This window comes from Chrysemys picta, chromosome 2 (assembly GCF_011386835.1).
Source record: "Chrysemys picta bellii isolate R12L10 chromosome 2, ASM1138683v2, whole genome shotgun sequence".
Taxonomy (NCBI): Eukaryota; Metazoa; Chordata; order Testudines; family Emydidae; genus Chrysemys; species Chrysemys picta.
In genome coordinates, this window is record NC_088792.1 from 205,420,802 (window position 1) to 205,446,154 (window position 25,353).

Consider the following 25,353-nt stretch of genomic DNA (forward strand, 5'->3'; position numbering starts at 1 on the left):
TAGGATTCTAAGTCCCATTTTCAAAAGTCACTTAGGCACTTGGGAGCCTAAGGCTCACTTGTGGTGTTCAGTGATCACTCAGTGTGTAAGGTACTTGTAAGCGATCTAATTTATCTGTGTCTGGTTCTAACTGGCTGTGCATAACAAGAGCTTCACAGTGCCTTGCTCAGACTCGGTGTCTGGGAAGCTCAGCTCTGAAAGGCACAGACCCCAATACAGCAGCACCAAGAGTCAATAAGACATATGTGCCTGAGTCATTTTGAAAATGGGATGTAAGCTCCTAAAATCACTTGCCCACTTTGGAAAATGTTACTGTAAAGCTTTAAACTGCAGTGTGCATTCTATTTGAAATTCCTATTCAGTGGACATTAAGCTTGTCATTTTACGGGTATTTTCACATCTAAATTCTAGCCTTATCTTTTAAAACTTGCCTTTGATTAGCACAGCTGTTATTTATTCTTTTTACTTAGCTGGGGATTCTGCAAGGGCCTCTGCAGAGTAAGCCTGTTCTTATTTTATGGTGCTGTTAATCTTTTTTTCTTAAGAAGTACATGAACAATGTCCTAAGGGGAAGAATATTACATCTATATGAATAGATAACATAGATCAGAACAAAATAACTGGGGGAAGGAATATTTTCATAATCTTCCGTGAGCCTTATGAAGAAATTCTAGATAACATGTATGGAGATACCTTTCATAAGACATATCTCAGGGGACCAACAGAAATTGGTTGCTTAATAGCAGTAGTCTTTAAAATAAAGATGGAGCAGAACTATATTTAGTATAGTTGGGAATCATTTTGGGGGTGGCATATGTCTGAAAACAGGAGGTTGTCTCATATCTATGTTCTCTTGCATAGGTTTCACTCTGTAGAGTTTTCCAAAATAATTGACAAGTTTTTACATGGTTCTAAATAAAAGCAGAGGCTTTGTAATAATTATAATGTTTGAATAAAATATTGCATCACCCTTATTCTTAATGTTGCTATGCCAATTTACAAAATCTAAGGATCTGGCCACTATGTTCAAACAACGTATCACTAGACACCAGAGAATTTCTATAAGTCTATGCTTCTCTCATGATGGTGCTACTTTTCTTCCTCATCAAGGCAGCAAGGCTAAACCACGCAAAATGTTGCTGAACCATAAATCACTTTGAAAACCTGAACTGCCTCCACTTAGCCCCAGAGCACAGCAACTCCTGTTACAAGGAAGTCCTACCTTAATGACCTTTTGGGATGTAAGGAGTGTTATACAATAACACGGGAGGCAATTGTTCTGTTTACTTGGCACTGGTGAGGCATGACTGGAGTAATGTGTTCAGTTTTGGGCACCACACTTTAAGATGTGAACAAACTGGAGCTAAATTGACAAGAGGTTTGGAAACCATGACCTACGAGGAAAGGTTGTAAGAACTGGGGATGTGTAGTCTTGAGAAAAGAAGGGTGAGGGGGGACTTGATACAGACTTCAAACATGTCGAAGGTTATTATAAAAAAGGATAGTGATTATAAGTAGTAATAGTAAGTTTTAAGCAAGGGAGACTTAGTTAGCTATTAGGAAAATAATTCTAAACTATAAGAATAGGTAAGCAACTATAGGGATAGTTGGAGGTTTTTAGAACAGGTTTGACAAACACCTCTGAGGGATGATCTAAGTATATTTAATTCTGCATTCAGGGGGATGGACTAGATGAAGATCAACATCTGTGATGGCTTCATAGACCATTGAAAGAAAGCCTAGAACATAACCAGAGGAAAAAAATCTCCTTTCTTTCTAAGAATTCATCACATTCACACATGTAATAGTCATGGAAGCATTGAGGGCAATCAGAACCCCCACTAGGTGACTGACCCCGGCACATGTTTCTGGCAGAGCACCCTTGGAACCTCTAATAACAATTTTTCAACATCTCCTTTGATGCGGGGAATCTACTACTCATCTTAAAACATGCAATAGTCTGACCTGGTACTAAGGAAACTACTGCTCAGAGACATCACAAAGTTCTATGCAGTGTCTAATCTCTCTCCCTTTTTCTAAGCAATTTAATCAAGAAACTAGCTAGCAAAAGAAACTAGAACTAGCTAGCTACCAATGTGGCAATGTGGCCAGCTGCATGGATCTTTTGCTGTCAATGTCAGGCCTGGGCACAGTACAGAGAGTATCTGCTGCTGTGACTTCCTGATCTGTGACTTCAGTTATCTTCCAGATAACTGAAATACATTAATATTCATCCTGTTGGAGTTCTCTGCAGTATTGGGTACCACTGATGGCACTGGCCTCCAGTGGATTCCCAGTAACCTACCAGATTTGGGGCCAGGTCCTGTGGCTATTTGATGGGGCATGACCTTTTCCACAGACATAATAGGAGAAGAACTCCTCGAGGAGCTCCCTGTATAAAGTATCTACCATGAATATTTATGTGGGAGGTGATGATCCAGGTTCAGGGGATTTTGGAGAAGGGATGGTTGTGTTGACCATTTTAGCATGTGCACATATACCTGTGGTCATTACAGCTGTTAAAAGAAACGTCTCCCAGGCTTCAAAGCTGTGTTCTTAGAGAAATAGTACCAGAGTTGTGCAAGTTAACCAATCGGTGTGACAGAAATCAAAAGGAATGTTGAAATAAAAGATGGGGGGGGGAGAGGAGGGGAGCATGACAATGGAGAAGAATGGGTATATTTTTATATTTGTTGACTTAATTTTATAAATACATTTTTCAATTCCCTTTCTTTTAAAAGGCATATATGTCATCTGAGTTACATTTCACCAGAATGATGAGATTTACAGTGACAAGGACATATGATAGTTTATAGATCCTTTTAAAATTTCACATTGTACTAATGATAAACTTTTTTTAACTGATCTTCAACATATTTTTCTGGATTTCACCTAGTTGTTATCAGCTTTAAATTCCTTTGGGTAAAAAAAAATTCTCTTTAGAGAATAGTTTGCAATATTTGAAAATCCTGGCTTCCAAGTACTCAGAACTGAACTACATTTTAGATAAGTTCAGATTCAATGAACATTTGGAAATTATAGATCTGGATAATGCATCTGTGAACTGAAAATGTATTGCTTCTCATCTAGCTGTGTAACTTGTGATATTGTGGTCTATTCAACACTCAGGGCCTAATTCTGCTCTCCCTGACGCTGGTGTAAATGAGGAATAACTCCACTGAAATAAACAGTGTGCAACTGGTATAAACGAAATCAGAATCAGGTCACAACATTCAGAAATCCCTCAATGTTATATATATATATATATATAACATAAATTCAAGAAAGTGAATTTCTGTTACACAATCGGGGAAATAGAAAAAAAATAAATGTTGTGTAATTTTATGTGAATTCTGTTCCAAGAAGTAAATCAGGAGGCAGTTACTGAAACTTGAATTTTAGGAATAAACTATGATTAAAGTGTGTCTTAAACAATACAAGTATCAAAGGGGTAGCCGTGTTAGTCTGGATCTGTAAAAAGCAACAAAGAGTCCTGTGGCACTTTATAGACTAACAGACGTATTGGAGCATAAGCTTTCGTGGGTGAATACCCACTTCGTCAGACGCATGTGTCTGACGAAGTGAGTATTCACCCATGAAAGCTTATGCTCCAATACGTCTGTTAGTCTATAAGGTGCCACAGGATTCTTTGTTGCTTTAAACAATACAGTAATTGTAGAAACTACATGCAATATTAATAGGATCTTTAAAAGTTTTATGACATTAGATCTTCAAGTACTTTTCTTTTTCTTTACATTCAGTCAACACTTTTGGAAACACAAAACACACACGTATGCCTGTCTTGCAGTCACTTTCACTTACAATGTATCCAATTGTTTTTCTACAGTGGATCATTCTGTCCCCCCTTTCCTTTCCTGTGTAGCTGGAAAATTCCACTAGTTATATCTTTGACAGCTTTCTCCCCGTCCCGTCATTCCTTGTTTAAACATTCAAAGATTGAAAAATTATCAATTTAGCACATTCTGTAAACCTTACCTTGGAGCCGAATAAAGTCTCACTGATGATATCTTTAAAGGAACAGAGCAAAATATATTTGAATCCAAGTTTCTTCATGCCTCCAGTTGCAGTAAATCCTTTCCCAGACTACAGTCACAAACATGCATAGCTATCTGAACACACTGTGATAGGATAAAGCTTTATGCCTCTAGTCATACAAGGACTAGCGAAACAAAGAGCAGTGGAGTTTCTGGTCCTTGTGAGAAACAGTCACACTACTCAGTAGCTATTTAAAGAGTTGATGCCTTCAGGATAAATGCTCATAGTGTGTTTTCCTGTTTGTGTCAGAACTTAAATCTTTCATCCATTTCCTAAGAAGAGAAATAAAAGCACAATCTATTGCTAGTAGCTCTGTAATTCATGAGAGACACTGTAGTGTGAGTGAAATAGAAAGGCAGGGCTAATTTATTTGTTTTCCACTGAAAGGATGTAAGGCATTTCCCATTAATGTTATTTAAAAAAATCATAAATAAGTGCCCACATCTAACGTAATGAAAAGTTCTATCTGTATTGATATTGCAACCCCACCCAATCCAAAACTTCAGTACACAATGACATCTAGGAAAGAAAAGTGAGCCAAAACATGGATTACAGGAAAATCTAACATTTATGCGAAAGCCTTTCTGCTTCAGGAAAGTGTCCAAGAGAGCAGATCAGCTGAACACTTAGAAGACGATGAAGTTTTTAGAGAACATGCAACAGGGTTCACATTAAGAAAACAATAGAGCTGGGATTGTATGACAACATTTGCATCCAGATCCAAAACTTCTGAAGTTTGTGCATGATTGGATCCGGGTTTTGGCTTGGGTCCACCTCTAGAAAACAGACCATGGAAACAATTCCTCACTGCAGACTGTTAACTCACTGAAAGGAGATCTAATAAACAGCTTTCAAACAAGGTAAGTATTCCAAATGTTCTAACATATTTAAGAAAAACAGCTTTATTAGTCTAAAATTTCCTCTACCCTTTCCATCCCCACGTTGTAGGAGGAAGAGCTGAAACTCCGGTTACAGCTTCATGTGACATCTCAGTTCAGGGCCTCCAGAAACCTTGTTAAAGTCATCCAACAAAGTAAGGAAGAGAGAACCTGATATTTCTAATGTAAAAACCAACCCAACACCAGCAGAAAAAAAGAGAAAGAAATAGGAGGAAACAATCTCTGTGATGGCCATTATACATCTGCAGGGGCAGTAAAGGGGGGAAAAAAACAAATGGGATTTTGTTTTGCAATTCACCTTTAAGCTCGAATAGTTTTCTTCGAAATTTTTATACAGGAAATCAAAACTCTCAGTCTCATCTCACAAAATTTGGTCTTTATGTAGCCTTTTGATTTCATAAATCCTTTTGGATTTTAAAGATTACTGTCCATGGGATCAAGAATGCAGCTTGCTTGTCACTGTTTACAATTATGGACTTTAAATCATGCTTTAAAGGATGAGCTGCAGGGACCTGGATGGCTCAGGAGATCGGCAATGGGCTTTCAAGCTATGAATTCAGCTTGAGTTGGCAATGACTGAAATAATGTGGTGGTCTCAGTCCATACCCACCTAGACAGACACCCATATTACAATACCATCACCACAGGCACTAACTGAGAAGCTCAAGGCTGAAAGTCATGGAGACTGACCCACTCCCCCATCCTTAGAGGATCTCTCTCACCGGTTAAGTGGTGGGATAGAAGGACTGGAAAGCCAGCAATGCTGCCGCTTGTGCGGGGCCTGTTGTGTGGATAAATGATTAAATTAAAAAGGACACTGTCAGGTCATTTTAAACCTAGTTCTAGGTTTTTATTGACAATTTTTAACAAAATCAAATATTAGGAGAAATTTTTTCATGATGGTTTTTCAAAATTCAGTGAAAAAGTATTTGAAACATTAAAACATTCTCTACTAGTGTGCGTACAATAATCTAAAGATGTTATTAGTAACAAAGTACGGTTCTAAGAATGTGGCCCATGCACTTTAACCTAATAAAAAGAACAGGAGTACTTGTGGCACCTTAGAGACTAACAAATTTATTAGAGCATAAGCTTTCGTGGACTACAGCCCACTTCTTCGGATGCATATAGAATGGAACATATATTGAGGAGATATATATACACACATACAGAGAGCATGAACAGGTGGGAGTTGTCTTACCAACTCTGAGAGGCCAATTAAGTAAGAGAAAAAAAACTTTTGAATTGATAATCTTTAACCTAATAGTGTCCCTTTAAAAATTTCCAGGGCCACAATCCTGGCAGGACCTCACACATGGGTGCTTAGACTCTCCAGGGCAGGAATTGTCTCTTATTATGTGTTTGTACAATGCCCAGCACAATGGGGCCATGACATCTTTTGGGGCCTTTAGGCACATATAATAAATAGAAATGATAGATAATAATGGGCTACTATACCACTTGGAGCCCCACGGAAGCCAGTGGGACTCTGCACGTCACAGAGGTCTTCCTGACAACATTCTTTGCAGAATCAAGGCCTTATGAAGGTCATTCCAGGAAAAGTTGTTTTAAGGAACTATCATTTTTCACGCCATGTGCACAAGAAGCTCTGAGCTGATTTCGTAGATGGTTCATACAGGGAAAAAAGGTTATAATATTTCAGAAGCAGTAATGCTGAGCATTTAATAGCTTTCCATGACCAATATATCTGGTCTTGCAGTATGATTTTCCTCAGAATTAAACAAAATGAGGCACATAATAGAAATGACCCAAACCTTTAAAAAAAACACCATCTATTTTATTGCTGCATACATATATGATCTGCGCCGTGCTTAAAGTTAGGTATGTGCTTAAGTATGCTGATGAATCTGGGCATTAAACAGTAATTAAGAGCTCCCACTTTAACAGGTAAATGTTACTGTGATATTGCTTAAAGCAGTGGTTTTCAAACTGCGGGTCAGGACCCAGTGCTGGGTCACAGAACATAAGGCACTGTGTCGCGGAACGTAAGGCACTGGGTCACGGCGGCTCTGTTAAAAGTCCCATTGGCGGTGCTGCCCGGCTAAGGCAGTCTAGTTCCTACCTGTTCTGACACTGCACTGCGCCCTGGAAGCAGTCAGCAGCAGGTCCAGCTCCTAGGCAGGAGGGTCCCGCCTCGAGCACCAGCTCTGCACTCCCATATACTGGGAACAGGTCAATGGGAGCTGGAGGGGGCGGTGCCTGCATGCTGCTGGCTGCTTCTGGGATGCAGCACGGTCCACGATGCCAGGACAGGCAGGAAGTCTGCCTTAGCACTCCTGCTACACCGCTGACTGGGAGCCGCCTGAGGTAAGCCTGCACCCCAATCTCCTGCCCCATCCCTGAGCCCTCCCCCAAACCCAGAGCCCCTTGCTGCACCCCAAGCCCTTCATTCCCAGCCCCACCCCAGAGCCTGCACCCCCAGCCCAGAACCCTGACCCCCTCCAGCCCTGAGTCCCCCCAAACCCAGAGCCCTCTCCTGTACCTCAAACCCCTCATCCCCTGACCCACCCCAAAGCCCCCTCCCACACCCTGAACCCCTCATTCCCGGCCCCACCCCATAGCCCTCACCCCTGCACCCCAACCCTCTGCCCTAGCCCTGAGCCCCTCCCACACCCCAAACCCCTCATCCCCAGCTCCGTTGGGTTGCAGGCATCAACAATTTTCTTCAACTGGGTCGCCAGAAAAAAAGTTTGAAAACCACTGGTTTAAAGGACTCTGCTAAGCTCTCATATATAGGTTCACAGATTTCAAAGCTAGCAGGGACCATTGTGTTATATAGCCTGACCTCCTGCATAACACAAGTCATAGAACTTCTGCCAAAATAATTCCTAGAGCAGATCACATATGAAGAGCATGAAAACAAAGCTCCAGAAAGGATGTGGAAGAGTCTTAGTTTGACTAATTATTCTGCAAAAATGAAGCTGGCACGATCATAAACTCACATGGCGGCTTGCACTGAAACATAATTACTGCTTCCTTTACAAAGGCTCAACATATTGATTTATTTAGGGTGACCAGATGTCCCAATTTTAGAGGGACAGTCCCGATTTTTGGGTCTTTTTCTTATATAGGCTCCTATTACCGCCCACTCCCGTCCCGATTTTTCACACTTGCTATCCGGTCACCCTAGAGCTATTCCAGCTCACAACGGGCAGAAATCAGAGAATCTTGCATAACAGAATTTTACATTAACTCTGGGATACATTAACCACACATGCTCCAGATCTGGCATGCTTTCATTAAAGTGAAATAACATTATTCCGAAACTCAAAGATAAGTGAAACATCTCAAGATAAGCCATTAGAGGAAATAAAGAGGAAGAAATGATGGCCAAAATACTAATAGGTGACTGTGACAGGGTTCTAAGCAGAAAACTGTCACTGTAGCTCCAATTAAGGGAGGTGAATTGGAGCTGGGTAGACCACCTGGCCCTTATTGGGGAAGTTTGAACAGCTGCTGCCTCATCAGGCTGGGGCTGGATAAGAGCCCCAAAGGAAGGAAGGTGGGAGAGCTGGAAAGAGGGAAGCTGCAATAGAGGAAAGGTAGTGAGGGGGAAGCAGAGAGAGATAGCTTGCCCCCGCTCTCCTGCCAGTGGACTGCAAGAAGGGGATTACTTGTATGGTGGAAAGGTGGTGGGAGCACAGCCTGTAAATAAAAGCACCAGGTGTGCACTACACCTAAAGGTCTCTGTGTGACGTTCTCACCCCAGCGGGGGCAGGAGCCGGGGGGGGCCCTGCAGGGACGCTGTTACAGTGACATATGTTAAAGTAACTATTGTGATAGAAAAAACATAGAAATACATCCGCTTGCTTCCCCAGCCCTTACATAGGCAAACCTCCCACGTATGCCACTGGGGTCCTGCAGGACGGAACCCTCCATTACTACGATTCCAAAGATCTAACTCATCCAGTGGGCTTTGCAGGGGGAGCTTTGCAAACATCTTAAATGGAATTTGTGATCAACAGGAGACTGCTAAACTTGAATTATAGTTCTAGCTCTGACTAGGAAAGCCTATCACTGTATTATTATACAGTGTATGAAATAGGGATTTTTAAAGTATTTAACCCACAAGTCGGTTTAAACATAAAAGCAGTCATGCAAGAGGAGAAGATTTACAGAGCATGACAAAAGAGAGGAAAGATTGCGGAATATGTAGTGCCAGCAGATGAAGACGAATGGAAAAGAAAATTCATATTTATTGTAGGAGTAATTTTTCTTTTGCAATGCTGCTGTGTTTTATAGAAGGGCTGCTGCCTGGTTACGTAGCTGAATTTCATAATCAAGCTGAAATGGCATTCTTTATCTGGAGTAAAAAATGTTGGCTCTGAAGGTCACCTTGACAAATTAATTTGCTTGTTGGATAAACCTTCTTCAAGAGTAAATTAACTGTGAGAGTACTGAGCTTGCTTTCGGTGGGCATTGAAACAGGGATGGATGGATGTTGAAACAACGCAAGGAGCTGTACAAACTGGGAGATATACACAGAGTAGGCAAACAAAATATCCTTTAGGTCAATCAAGAACTTTTAAAAACAAAATATGCATGCATTTCAATATTTAGATGAAAACATCAACATCGATGACCTCAGTAATTCAGAACTAATATTTCCCCGCTTCACTATCTTCTGACAATATTCTCTCATTAGATTTCTATAATGAGAGGTTATCTTTCTTCACTTTGCTTTAAGCCATGTCATGGAGAAACTGGCTATCCTAATCCATAGTATTTACAGTAAGATTCACAAAGCAAAGCCAGATGGGGAAAATTACTTTCCCTACAAGCCATACATTTCTTTAAAAACTAAACAAGTAACACTCTCGGGCCAAGTGAGAAGAAAGGCCCCAGAAGAAGAAATAGAGTGATGGAAACAAACCATAAAGTAAGGAGGAAATCAGTGAAAGCCTGATACTATCAGTCACTTGGCAAGAAGATGGAAAGGCAGTATTATTTGTCAGCATTTCTGAATTCAGATGTGTTTTTCATTGTGTGAAATGGGCCTGAGCTAAAAACTACACATATGGGTTCAGAACTAGAATTCCCCAAACTCACGAATGATTTTTGGGTTGGGCTCATCTGCAGCAATAGTCTAACAGCCATAACTAATGTGTGATCCTGAAAAGGTTTGCAGGTACAATTTGGATAAGTTCCCAAAAGTTAATGAGCGAGAGCCTGGCTGTATTGAAATCAATGGTAAAATGCCCATTAATATCAATAGGACCAGAGTTTCCTTCTAGATGATTATCCAGACCTTAGCTGGATCTTCTTCCTATCCCTTCTCTGTTTCCCATCATGTCTCTTCCTTTCCCAACCCATCCAGATCTTTCTCCTTTGCCTTAATGCTGCTCACCAGACATCCGATCTTTGGTGGCTTTGCAAAAGGTGCGTGGAGTTGAGTCAGGTCTGGAAGTCTGTATGTTGGGCTCTGATTATCTGGACTCTGGTCAAACATTGTGTGCTCTAGTTGGAACTACCCCACTGGACTAACCAGGGTCCATCTCTGTTCCCTGGAACCCACTCACAAGATGTGATGACAGCTACTGGACCAAAACTGGGTCTCAGACTTGGTGAGAATCCACAAAGGATTTCAGCCAAGTCTGGAAGACTGTCAGGGTTTGAGTAGGGAAAGGGGAACTTTGTCTCAATCCAAATAAACCCAGGGGTGAAACACCGGCCCCACTGACAGCAATGGCAAAACGTCAATTGGCTTTAATGGGGCCAGGATTTGACAAGGTTGCCATTTGTTTCAAGAATTGAGCTAAGTTTTTGGCTAGTTTCATATGATTTATCAAAGAATTTGCCCCTCCATATGGGTGAACATTTAATTTGAACTAAGTAATGTATCATTTTTTCCATTAGATGTTAACTTAATCAGCTAAGCTACTGCAATATACCCAAGGGATTTTTTTTCAATACATCATGAAATGTGCTTTGCTAAAGTGACTTCTCAAAGTCATTGGCTAAAGTCAGGAAATGTTGATGGAGGAGGGAAGAAAGTTTAATATTTTGGTATAGGCTTCAGAGATAGCTTTTAAGGTGAAAAATAGTATATATATAAATAAAATAGTTTCTGAAAATGTTCATTATTTGTAATATTTAATCTTCAGGACTTATTTTATATAGACCTGAATGGGATTTTTACATGCTTACAAGATCAAGCCCATCATTAAGATTTATAAACCGTTATGAAACCAAGAGAATCACCCTTACAATTTTTTGTTTATTTACAATATGAGAAATCCACAATTTCAGGTCTAACAGTAACTGTATCTTTCAGATTTTCAATATCAGTTCCTGACATTCACTTTAAATCAAACTGTGATGCCTGGAAAAACCAATCAAACGGTAATGTTATTGCTCTTATATATTCCTTATGCCAGATACACAATTATCTGAAACTGCAGCTGTTCCCCTGGCAACGTTCCTTCTGATATCAAACCACTCCTGAATACTGGCATGTGTTTGTGCAACAATTTTCAACAATGCAAACAATGAATATAATAAAGTGGTGGGTTCACAACCACTGCTTTTGTAAGAAAAGGCTGCTGAACAAAACTTTTAGAAAGTGCAGTGAAAATAGTGGCTCAAAGGGAGGCAAAATGCAGGAGATGTGATAAAATATCAAATTTCATATGGGACTGGGGGGTGCTGGAAGCACTTCCATAATTGCAGTGACAGCCTCATTAACCAATCACTATAATTGCAGGCAACATTCTCCAGACTCTATAATATACTAATGTTTCATATAGTCTGCTTTTTGTTTTTGCGTAGATAAAATTGGTGAGACTGTGTGAGCTGGTATCCATTTGGCTGCCATAACTCAGGATAATAACCAGCTTTTGTTTATACCAGATGTGAAAACATCCATATTAGAAGCAATGATAGGTGCCAACCCTGGCAAGATCACATATTAAGTATAATATACACAACTATTCCCTTCGGAATCTAAATGTAGTGAAACCAGGACTAAATGCAAAACTCATCCCTTTGATTTGGCTTTCCTACACTAAGGTACACACACAGCAGTACCACCAAAAATAATCACTCTTCCTTTCTAAGAGAGAGGAAGAGAAGAGAGAAATAGAATCCTGTTGTTTTTAGTTTTTAGAACACTTGGGACATGCTCAAGTACTACATTGATAGTAGGTATATGTAGAGAGAAAACCAAATACTCAGGTACAGCTGAGAAGCAAATGACACTGGGTTATGAGGGCCAGGTCACCCTTACGGGTCCTGTAACTTGGGCCATCGGTAATGACTCATCCGAAGAAGTGGGCTGTAGTCCACGAAAGCTTATGCTCTAATAAATCTGTTAGTCTCTAAAGTGCCAGAAGTACTCCTGTTCTTTTTTCCCTTGGGGGTTGTTTCACTGCCACAGAATCACTTATAACAAACGGGCTGTGGCGATGCAGGAGTGCACTGCTTTCTGACCCTTCTCCTTCAGCACCCAGAATACCCCCCTATGCCACAGGAGGAAATTAGAAGGTAATAGGGGCTGGGCTACACTGGCTTCCTGACACTCAGGCCTATCACACACAAAGAAATCCCCAGCTGGCTGTTTAAACTGTTTTTTCATTGCCAGGGCAGCTGGCTGATTGCCTCTGCTCCAGCCATGCCCAATCTATCAGAACTACCAGGCAACTGGGAGTATCCCCAACAAGGTTGTGACATTGAACAGACTGGAATGCCTGCTTTCATTGGGAGCCTATACACCCACCTTAGGGTCTAACCAGGTAACCCTAACTTGTGGATTGGCTGGACCCTTAGGACTTATAGGGAATTCTCTCAGATGGCCCATTAGGTTCAGTGATGGCTCATCAGGCTCAGAACACTCATCACATCCATCCCCTTTGCACGCTTAGCAATGCAAAGAGAATGCAACAGGGGCCAGGATCTGACCACAATATTCATGCTAGTCTCCACTGAGATTCATAGCTATTGCTGTATTAAGTTTTGGCTGGGGGCAACAGGAGTTACACACTAATAGGTACATATAACAAACAGGCCCAAACTTCTGGTCACACCCAACTGATTTCGATTTTATATTGTAGAGACCAGGCTGCTAATAAAAGCAAATAGACACATTCATTTTCAAACACACATTTATACACTAAAAAGCCAAAGAAGCCACATGTATAAGCACTTCTAAGGTGGGCTGTCAAAGTGGAAGCTCCCCTTAATCCCAGATCCCCAAGACTATGTACATCATTTACTAACGAAAGAGTGACAAAATACTGAAATGTGTCAATCTGGAATAAGAAGGGCAAAGGTGAGCACAATGCACAACTCTGAGCTCACTAAAACTGGCACAGGAGAAGAAAGAAATCAGTCTTGCTCCAAATATTGAAACCATCAAAGCACTTCTGTGAGGCAGTACAACAGCTAATGTCTGCAGCCCTCAAATCTGAGGATGTGAAATTGTGAAACTAAGTAGAGGATGCCAAGGTAAGTACTTGGATGGAAGACCTGCAAGGAAATCTTAGCATGCTGCAGGAAGATGCTGGTGACTCAGTAGGTAGCACTCTTCCCTCAGGGGCTAGTACCTATCTATCTCATAGAGCTAGAAGGGACCCTGAAAGATCATCAAGTCCAGCCCCCTGCCTTCACTAGCAGGACCAAGTACTGATTTTTGCCCCAGATCCCTATGGGGCCACCTCAAGAATTGAACTCACAACCCTGGGTTTAGCAGGCCAATGCTCAAAGCACTAAGCTATCCCTCTCCCCCCCTAAAAGTAGTGCTCTAGGTGAGGTTTGAACTCACAACCTCAGCATCACTCCACACAGCACTGCTCTATAAGTACTGGGCACTAACCCATTGCACCAATATGCCAGCATGATGGAAGGGCAGGTCCTACAATGTTGGAGCTCCCCTTTTACAGATGGTACATTCAATTAGGGGCCCAGGTCTTTACAATTTTATTAAGATATCATGGTAATGTTTGCAGGAATATCAGTGATACTCCTGAGACAAGGTGGGTGAGGTAATATCTTTTATTGGACTATCTTCTGTTGGTGAGAGATACAAGCTTTCGCGCTCACACAGAGCTCTTCTTCACCTTCTGTCTCTAGTATCCTGGGATCAACACAGCTACAACAATACTGCACTGTTATTCCTGGTGTTTTGGCCAATTTTCAGTGCAAGTAGTTGCCTGCTGCCTATTTAAATTGTCCCTGTTGTTTCAATCAACTGTTATATACTACTTCTTTGCTCTACATATTTTTTGCTGTGTGCTGCTAACCTATTATTTGTTGTATTCTCATAGCACCTAGAGTTCTCAGAGATCAGAACCCCATGTGTGCTATGCAGAGTACATACATGTATCAAATAGATGGTCCCTGCCTCAAAGAATTTGCAGTCTAAGTAAGCAGTCATCTTTCACTCCAGGCAGACCTGCATTTCAGAGATGGATGAAATGATTCCTTTTCAAACTGCATAAATCTCCAAGACAGAAAGAAATTGCAACTAATAAAATGTTACAAACTTCTGCTAATGATCTAAAGTGCCTTTGCCATATGCAATAATGTAGCTGTTTTTAAAAATTTGGTATCTTGGGCCCTTCTACATATATAAGAAGTGTCGTGTCCCAGTTAGGAATTTCCAATAACACAAAGCTCCCATTTCAAATGCTGAGCTTTCAGACCTTAAACTTGTCATGGGTCCAGGACAATATACTGTCTTTCCTGGGCTTCGGACCAATGTAATTTTATAAGCAGGGAGGTAGAGGATGAAGGAAAGATTTTTTTTTCTGTCCGTTGTTTAAAAAAACAACTGCTGTTTGAGGCTGGTCAGTGATTTGGATTGTTAGAATAAATCTTGGTGAGAATAAACTAGCAGGCAGAGTGCAGGTAAGGTAAGGTAATCAAAGGTACATGATGACTGGAACTTATCACCTGAGTGCAGTAAATAATTACCTATCCCCTTTCTCCCCCTCCAAGAGGGAAGGTGGGAGGGAATTGTAACTGAGGCATTGTCTCTGCCGCACAGCCTCTGTTGGGGCCATTCCTGGGATGGTGCGGTTTCCCTGGCTCTTCTTGTTCAGGGCTTGGCCTAGAGGCACCACCTAGCCTTTCGGGAGTGAAAGGGGTCAGAAGTGAAATGTGTGTTTGCAAGTTGGTAGAGTGGGTTATTCAGTCCAACCACAACAAAAACAATCTTTACCAAGATACTTTCCCACAAATCTTTATTCTTGAGCTTTAGGAGTTTTCAATTCTAATACAAGTCACAAGGGTTTTTAGAAACAGGAAAAACTTCAGCTTAGGCTACAGTTTAGTCCTCTAGACTTTGTGATTGATACACAGACCTATGTCAGGGGAAATGTTTTTCACCAGTGGCATTGACAACCCATGGTTTGACTCTGTTTGGTCCTGACATTAAGGGGCCAATCTGAAATACAAATAAAATATTGAAAAACACCACAGCAATTTTTGTCAAAATCAAAGCATTACACCGCACACTGACAAGAGCTTTTCTGCAAATCAGAAAACAAACAAACCAGGGTTCAGCCCTGCAAGGTGCTGACTGCTGAGCACTATGACACTGACCCAGTAAAGCACTTAACGCTAAGCACATGCTTGGCAGTGCTTTACATGATTGGCGCCAGAATGCAGGACCAATAAAACTGCTTGATTTAAAAATGTCCCCAAAAGCTCTCTCCAATATTTTGCTTTATGCAGCCTTTTCAAGTGCATGCGGTGCAGACTGAAAGCTCTGCTAACTGAAGCCCTTTCTCTACAGAGATGGGATAGCCTGGGTGCAGACAACTCCACATGCTCCCACCAGTAGGCCTCAGCAATGAGACTCCTAAGAAAGGGACTATATCTAATAGTAGCTGCGCTTCTGCGCTTTGACAAAGCTCTGTTTCCCATTACACTGAGTCTACACAGCTCACCCCCCCCCCCGCCCCATTCAGGTTAGGGAATACACATCTTCCAAATAGACTGTAGCACCACTTTGCTTACTAGACTAAGCAACCATGTGAATTACACAGTGAGGCTTCTGAACAAGTTTCTGGGAACATTTCAACATTTGTGAAACTGGAATTGAACTGGTGAGGGCCCATGGCCATTCCTTTCATGACTGTGTTAATCCTATCCCAGCCTTGGGGAGAAATCTTAAATGAATTTAACACACATAAGGAAAGAGAGCTGATGTTTTTAACGTTTGGAGATCCTGCATTCATGAATGTTCCTGTGAAACAGCTTATGCAAGTTAGACATTATTCAAGGATAACATGAGACAACCATTTTAGAGGCACATGTCTGATAACACATTGTGATTTACAGGGTTTAAGTTGAATGCCTTGCCACTGGGCCTTTTAAACATCATGTGTAACTTTTTCATGTAACTAAAAAAATAAATAAAAAAGGAATAACTCCTTTTCCATACTCAGTGTATCTTCCAAGAAAAAGATTTTCTCAAGCACAGTTGCTGAGTCCCTTTTAGCTAAGTAGAAAGAATTTCAATTAAATCTCATTCCAACACACCAGAGATAGTTTGGAATGTCTGCACATCTGTAAATGCATGGGGGTTTAAGGGTGTGCTAATAGTTTCATATAAAATAAGAACCAAACCAAAGCTCAGCCACTTTCTCTTAATGAGCTGCATTTTGAAGCACTTCTCCCTGTCTCGTCACTTATAAGACACCTAGCATGAAAAACACTTATTATGGTTCCAGCAGGTCTGAAGGTCAACCATTCCATTCATTTTTCCTACAATTCTATCCAATGATGCAGTTCTACACATTCCTCCCTGGCCACACAGGGCATTTGCTTTATGCCCTGAAGCATGAGACTGGAGAACATGTATCATTATCTTCGCTGTTATTATTTATTTGTATTCTAGAAGTCCTAATGGCCAGTTGAGAATGGGTCCCAATTGTGCTAGGCCCTGGACAAACACCAAATAAGAGATGGTCTCTACCCTGAAGAGTTTACAATCTAAACAGACAAGACAGATAACGGGTAAAGGAAAATGAATAGAAAAAGCTTTGCTTGCATAGCTACAGATATTGAGCCAGGCTCTAATGCCCTTTCTCATGCAGAATAGCACTTTGCTCCATTAGTGGTCCCTTTGAGGTCCCATGGCATCACTCAGAGTAAGGTGTTATTCAACATGAGTATGGATATCGGAATCTGGCCCATTATCAGTGGCCAGAAAATTGTGGGCCAGATCCAGCCTCTTTTACTTAAACGGAATATCACCTTACTACATGAGCATTCCTATTGAAACAAATAAATGTGACTAATCGTGGAGCAAGGTACTATTCAACATGAGTAAGAGGATCAGAATCTCGCTTTAAGTTCAGAAAGTAGTTCTGGTTACTGTGCATGTGACAGATTTTCAAGGATATGCAGGCAGCTAGAAATCTGGATAATTTCATCCCTGCTTAATCAAATCATGATGGTTCCAGTTTGGGAGCATTGCTGTATCTTCTATGAACTCTGTTTTCCACAATACCCTTCTGCTCTTCATATCATAACTTAAGGCCAGATTCTGCCATTCTTACTCAGGGAGATTTAGTCTCTGAATACTGCCATTGGTTTCAGTGTCACTACTCACAGAGTAAAATACTATTCTCTGTGAGTAAAGGGTGGCAGAATCTGGCCCTGAATTACTTCCACTGTCCCTTTTCTAGCCAAGAGGCAGATTGTAACTCTACAAGTCTCTGCTCCAGGGGCAGCACAGCAACATACTTGCTTAGGTGGTTCATGGCAAAGTCACGCTTCAGCTCCATGTGAATTAAAAGCACCTTGTGGCTCACTCATTCCAAGCAGGTACTGCAGGGAATGTGGGATATGTCACCAGGATTAAATTTGGGGCCCAGTCCAGCAATAATGTAAATCAATATAGTTCCACTGACTTCCATAGCACTACATTAGTTTACCCCTGCTGAGGATCTGGGCGTTAACAGTCACAAAAACTCTGAGAGGACAAATACTGATGTTGCTTAGAATAAAGTATTTCAGAAGATCTTCTATTGTAGTGTTTCCGTAAACAATTTCTATCCAAGAAAGTACCTGATCATTTTCTTCATGCAAAATAACCTCATTTCAGCTAAGTAAACATTGGTACTTACCACAAGATCACTGCTAACTGAGAAGCTGCTCTCTTAGCCTATTTCAATACAATATGGATTGAGAGATCTCAAATACAATGTAATAACTCATTTCAAATCCTGGCCACTAAAGGACTGTATAGACTGACCCTTTTATAAGTAGTTCTTCCATCAAACACTGTTTTTTTTCTTTGTATGCTTTGTTGAGAAACCCAGTTACACCCATAAGTTTCAGCCATGTGTTTAGACTTCCATATAACATTACTTAATATTCTAGACACAAATAGGGTTGCCAGTTTTGGCTGGATGTATTCCTAGAGATTTCATCATATGACATAATCTTTAATGGAAGATTAATCTTTAATTCCTAGAGACACCAGGACAGTCCTGGAGGGTTGGCAACCCAAACCACCAACCAGCCTTTTCACGTCATTCAGTATTAGGTCCTTTTCAACTGTTTGGATTTTGACAAGTGCATTATCCATTCATTGATTAAATCAATCATTAGATCAAAACTGGTTACTGTAGGTGAAATCTATTAAAAACACATCTTGATTACAGTGATTTGTATGATCATTCATTTATCAACCTCATACCTCTTTAGTTTACTCCTCATTTCATTGCTCACTAGTGTAGCCTTTCACAAGACTATATTTAGCCAGAAAGATCTACTCCAGTGATATCAAATGCAGCTCACTTTGGTAAATGTTGGCTAGTTTACCTTGGTGCTGGTGTCATTAAAAATACACTGCATAACCCTCACATGCTTAATACCATCATCCAAATGTATAAAATAACAGTTACAAAAATGGCCCTTTCCGTATGTTATTATTCCATTTGTAAATTCACATTTAAACTAACCAATAGCAAATATCCTTTACAAGAGATTTTTCTTGGCTCCTACTTTTATATTCGTTCACTGATTGCAAGGTCCTCATTTTATTTTATACAAGACATATATCCAAGAAAACATTAGGATGACCTAGTGCCTCACCAAATCAGTGCAAAACCCAAATCCATTGGTCACCTTCTCACTTAGTCACTCAGCAATTATATTCTCATTAATGTAAATTATTGCCTACGATCAGAAACACTTGAACGATCGGTATCCCTATGAGTTACAGTGGCAGTTTGAAGGAGTGAAACTCTATTTCTACATCCTCTTAAAGTCCTAAGTAAAGGGTTTAATTTCAACAACAGAAAAGAGGCATTCATCAAGAAGTCAGGGAGGGAAAGGCAAAAGGAGCTATTATAGGTACAGAACAAAATATTAAACACGTAACTTGATGAAAACAATACTCACATACTTTCTTAAAACTTAGCCACCTCTTTCCAGCAGCCTGCCAGGGGTCAGATGTGTGGGAAGCAGAGACATTTCTAAGTTTGAAACAGCAAATCTTTTATTATCTCCACACCTCTAATCAAATAGGAGTGAAGCGTGGTAAGTCACCAAAGAGCAAACCCATGAGCAGTGACATAATGACAAAATGACATCAAGGAAGGCAGGTACATGATTGCGCTTCAGTTCCTTTGCCTTCCGAACATTGATTCCCTTGAGGATGGCGATGCAGATTTCTCGTTGTTATTTTTGTTCACTTTGGGCTTTTATGGCTGCTTGGAGCTACACTTCATTGTATTTGATTTCAGCTAATCAAGCATACAAATGAACAGGAATGCAGACACACAACACCGTGAGAGACACATAAGGAAGTTTTTTAAACAAAAAACTTTATTAGCCAGTGATTCCAGTGATGCAATCGGAATAGGAAGGAAAGTGTGTGTTGCTTCATTGTTTTATTTGGATATGAGAGTCCAGTGCTAACTTGTGATAACATTTCGAGAGAGAGAGAGAGAGAGAGAGAGAGCGAGCGCATATATACACATACATACATATAGTCTGTATGTTGAACCTAATAGAAAAAAAATCCCATTGAAATCTGCTTTTTCCTTCCTGACCCTTACAGAAGAGTCCCAGTGAATTTAATACAGAATGATAAACTTTCTATAGAATTTTTAAACCAACCTATATTATACAGAAAAGACAGAATTCTCTATTAAATCAGGTAAAATCTTTGAGTGAATTCAATACAAACCTACTTAATTTTTATAGATAATGGGATGAATAATATAAAGCATTAAACAGATTTTGTAATACATACCAAGGATAAGGAGATATTAGCAGCAATTTTAACAGAGCTAAAGTTAGGTCGTTATGGACCAATCCATACAGCCCTGCAAATCTGCGGATACCCACTTTATATCTGCGGCACCATTTTTGCGGCTTGCGTATTGGATATGGATTTTGTATCTGCGCAGGGCTCTACTGATCCAAAGCCCACTGAAGTCAATGAGAGTTTTTCCATTGATTTTAATGATTTTTGGCTCTGGCCTTAAATGTTGTTTGATGGCATTTACATTTGTAATCCAAAGATTAAACTATATAATCTAATCAGTTCAATAGTTAAAACATAGAACAAAATCACGCCTCTTCTACAAACAGAACCCATGTGATCTGCTGATCACATGTTATGATTTTGAATAGGATTTTCCAGGTTTTGTCAACTGAAATGTTTATCTTGTGTTCAGGCTTTAGATGTTGTAATTTTAATGTGGGAGCAGCTCATCATCATGAATATTGCCTTAAACAATGAGGACTGCTTTTTAAAAACTTTCTAAAGGAAAATTCATTTCAGCAATCTTATAAAATTCTTGTCTTCGAATGAAAAGTGGAAACTGAGGATTAAAAATTTTCATCCCTCACATCCATTTAGCTATCATAATAATATGATTGCCTTTTATATACACTGAAGAAAACTATGTTACGTATTACTTACTCTTGAAGCCTACCCAATTGCTTCTGCAATAGCTTTAGAGTATATTTAATTGAATCTATTTTTACTGGATTATGGAACAGGATTCTTGTTTTATATGTTGCCCTATGTATTGAATATTCATGTTCTGAGATTTCAAATAAATGGGGTATCACAGCAAAACAGTGAGAAGTAAAGGCTATGCCTATCATCTTCCGACAAGGGGAGTGACTATGCTAATGAGACAACATTATGTTTGTATAAGAGTTGCTCAAGTAATATTTATATTAAGCCTCTGTGAGGACACACAGTGTAAAGCAATAATTTTCAGAAACCAGAACAGATACAGACTAAGCAGGATGCTCAAACTCATTAATAAAGTCTTCATTCCAGGAAGCCTGACAATCTAGTCTATTATATAGAAACAGCCAAATCACAAACCATTTTGCCACAAAGTAATTCAATAATACACCAGTTTTTGCAAGTGAAAATTCAAGTGGCAAACATCAGCAGAAGTACAAAAACATCTTATCTATGAAGACCTCAGAAAAAGCATACCCTGCTACCTACATCTCTACTTGCAGTTATCAGTGGCTAGTGTAAACTGCTTTAATTAATTTAAAGTTCTACAAACTTAATTGTTTATAACAGCTTTCAAGCACATTTATGAAGTGTTGTTTTTACTATATCCAGCGAAGCTCTGTCATGGGACGTAGTTAGACAGGATTTAGTGTAGCCCCACAAATATGTATCTTCACAGCATTTGGTTTATTGATATTAAAACAGTTGCACAGCCTGAGGTCCCATTTTGGACTGGATAAATTGTGAATTCTACCCAGTGATGGAAACTCATCAGGGATAGTCTCAAAGGCGGTAAATGAATCTTGCCCTTCCCTTTGCTGATACAACTAGGAATGTACTTTGTCAGCCTTTGCGGCTTTAACTACAGCTGGCTGGGTTTGAGGCAGGCTCAAAAATCCAATCTGTTCTTAGTAACACTACCGCCTCTGTAGAATTACAGGCATGCTTTCAATGGGCATGCCCCTGTAACTGCTGAGTGATGATTTGCCATCTGTATGTGCAGTCGTCAATGTCTTTCTTGTTTTTTATATAGTTGCAGCACAGTATCAAAGCCACTGAATCATGTAGAAATCAAGGAGTTAAATGATAGGACAAGAATAAAGTTTATGGGCCCTCATTTTGGGATTCAGTAGAGTTACATAAGGGCTGAATTTGGCTTACAGCTTTATCTGAATGTCATTGTGCTCCTCCATTAATGATACTTAATTAGAAAAGAGATTTTATTAGACATGAGGGAGGTGACCACAATTAATGTACACAAATATCCTGAGGATGTTTAAGAATCATAGAAATTTTAGGAACTATTTCTTAGGAAAATCAAAATTCTACTCTTTACATGACACGGAAAATGCAAAAACAATCTAACCAAAAGGTTATATAGATTACTATAGGTATACTTATAGCCAACAGTTCTGATTCTGACCTCAGATACACCATTGTTAATCCAGAAGAAATTCACTGGAGTTTTACACTAGTTCAGAATCTGGCCCTTAGGTAATACTAAGGCATCGATCAACCGAGACTCTCCAAAAAGAAAGACAAAGATCAATCTCTAACATCCTGTTTTAAAAGCAATTACATAGAGGACCACATTTCCAGTCAGCCGCCAAACTGTTGCCAACAAATTTTGCAAATGCAGTCAGTTGCCAGCGTTAAATCCACTTTTGTGCATTCAAATCAGGTAGTTAGCTCTCTAACTGCCCAATTTGCACAGCTAAATGAGAATATTTTGTGCAGGTAAAATTTTGGAGACTGTTAGATGTTGGATGATGATTTACCACATAAGTTATCAAAAATTTAAGACAAATATAACTTGGGCCATTTTTTGAATACATAAATAATAAGTTTTTTGTTTGCAGTATTTCCTTCCTTTGCTTGTCTCTTTCCCTCTCCTATCACCATGAAATAAGAATGCCACATAAAATATGTAAAACTATCTTGGAGTTTTATCAAAGTTTGGTACTTCCTTATATATAGCTTTACATTTACATGTAACTTGAAAATTAGTAAAATATTATAAACAATCAAAAAAGCATACTTAGGAACTTTACCTTGAGCAGATAAAGCATATGTGAGTATGTAGCCTAAGTAAATTCCAAATAGCAACTAATCAACTATTTCAATATAAAATTAGAATTTTCATACCCTCTTCATTAAGTCATAGTCCCATTTTCATCCCCAAACATTATTAAAATAATGTTTAGATAGATTTATTTTAAAAGTCCAGTTAAAATCTGCATCCCTAAAGTCTGGGTTTAAATTTCTAGTTAATAATAATAATAAAGGCCTAAATACTGTATTTGGCACTAGATTTACATCCATGATTTCACACAAAATGTATAAAAATTACTATGATTATTGATCTGCGGTACTAGGAAACAGCACTACATTAAAGCACACTAAGGAACATTTAGTGAGCACCAGCAGGGTCTAAATGTTAGTACCCTTTTAAAAAAAATCACACCCCCATAGTGCTCATTACCCCACTGTGCAGACAAGCCCCTAGTTTAAAAAAGTATCCTTTGATTGTAACTTGTTACCAAATTTTCCATTAACTGTATGAAAGCAAGATTTATATCTCCAACTAACTTTGTAATCTTCCGAATAGTTTAATGAGCCATCTAATTGTGTGTGCATGAGTATGCACATGAGCGTCACTGATCTCTATTGTATAGAATCAGAACTGCTTAACTGTGTATCACAGGCTACATCTACACTATGAGCTAGGGGTGTGATTCCCAGCTTGTGTACATATACTTGGGCTGACTCGATAAGACAGAGAGGAATTGAATACCTGCGAGTATGTGTACACGTGCTGGGAATCACACCCCTAGCTTGTGGTGTAGATGCAGCCATAGACTCGACCTAGCTAACAAAGAGCTTCTCCTTTAGCTCAAGTGATGGGAGCCTGTGCTTTTGGAACAGGGAGCTCTGAGTCATCCCATTGTTGTTGTGCAACCTAATGATGACAAACACGGAGTCCACAGTGGCCACAGATTTATTGCCATTAATAAACTGCTTGGTATGCGATTGCACACTTTTGTATTTTTTACTGCTTTGTTTGACGTTTTTTGCCTGTTCTATATATTTCAAAATGATCTAGGAATATAGGAATCGCCTTACTAAATTAGATGTATGGTCTATCTAGTCCAGTATCATGTCTCTGACACTGGCATGGGAAAAGTGAAAGAAACCCTACATTAGACATCCATGGGATAATCTTTCCCACAAATTAGTTCAGATCCTAATTCCTAATAATAGAGATTAGCGTAAACTGAGGCAAGAGTTTTAATATCTTTTCTAGAATTTGTTAGTGTGAGCTGTTGTGACGTTGGATATTCTTGTTATTCAGAGGAATGTCCAAATCTATTTTTGAATCTCGTGAGGTCTTTGGCCCCAATGGCATCCTGTGGTAATAAGCTCACTTTCAAATTCTTGATTGCTAAAACTATGTAGACTCATTGCAATGCAGAGTATGACATAATTAACTTCAGATGTGCACAGTATAGAGTGAAACAAGCTGCTTTGGCTTGCATTATCTCACTTCATCAAGTATGACAGAGTTAACTTCAAGCATGGCTTGCCAGGCTCCTCCTTTTAAAATTATACAGTTACAAAAATCATAGGATGTGGAGTCCATGAGGGAAAGCTTTCTATGATGAAACACAGCTCTAATCACAGCAATCAGCTGCAGTCAACCCTGTAATCTTTTACCTTATGATTAAAAATAGAGAGAGATTTTTATTTGTGGTATTTTCAAGACACAGGACAGCTATTATTGAAGGAAAACTCTACAGAAGTGTACATACTGTTTTTTTTTTAACTGCAACAATTCACCCACGTCAGCAGATGGTTTTAAGAAAGTTCCAAATGTGCTTCAAGAATCTTCAAGTTAACAATAATTTTGCTTTGTTAGCAGAACAGTTGTGATCTCTGTCATGTATTCTGTGAATTGTATAGGACCTGGGTCCAAAATGGCCAAAACAGTCAAGTCTCAGAAAAATCTACTGAGAATGCATTCAGTTCCGCTCCTCTCCCCCCACCCAATTATAACAAAGATTTTCCACTATCAGTAGCATTACTTCTCTGCTCCTGGGAGATTGCCAACTTTCTAATTGCACAAAATTGAACAACCTAGCCGCACCCCTTCCCCGAGGCCCCGCCCCGGCTCACTACATTCCCCTCTCTCAGTGGCTTGCTCTCCCCCACCCTCACTCACTTTCACTGGGCCGGGGAAGGGGGTTGGGGTGCGGGCTCTAACTGGGGGTGCAAGCTCCGGGGTGGGGCCAGAAACGAGGGGCTCAGGGTATGAGAGGGGGCTCCAGACTGGGGCAGGGAGTTGGGGTGTAGGAAGGGGTGAGGGATCTGGCTGGGGGTGCAGGCTCTGGGGTGGGGCTGGGGATGAGGGGTTTGGGTGCAGGAAGGGACTCCAGG

The 25,353-nt window shown here is 39.9% G+C and overlaps 1 protein-coding gene across 13 annotated transcripts in view; it reads right to left on the bottom strand.

Moving 5' to 3' along the window:
- Positions 1-25,353, bottom strand: part of ARHGAP28 (Rho GTPase activating protein 28) — a 174,597-nt gene that overhangs the window by 67,107 nt on the left and 82,137 nt on the right. For 2 of the 13 annotated variants that reach the window (XM_008172318.4, XM_065585262.1), the window contains exon 1: positions 3,997-4,654. The exons of 5 other annotated variants lie outside the window; for them this stretch is intronic. The gene's annotated coding sequence lies outside the window, so the exon portion shown is untranslated. Of the gene's footprint in view, positions 1-3,996; positions 4,655-6,413; positions 6,569-19,331; positions 19,680-25,353 lie in introns of those variants that run through there. 6 more of the 13 variants (XM_005303103.5, XM_005303104.5, XM_042843386.2 and 3 more) reach the window with 6 other exon arrangements.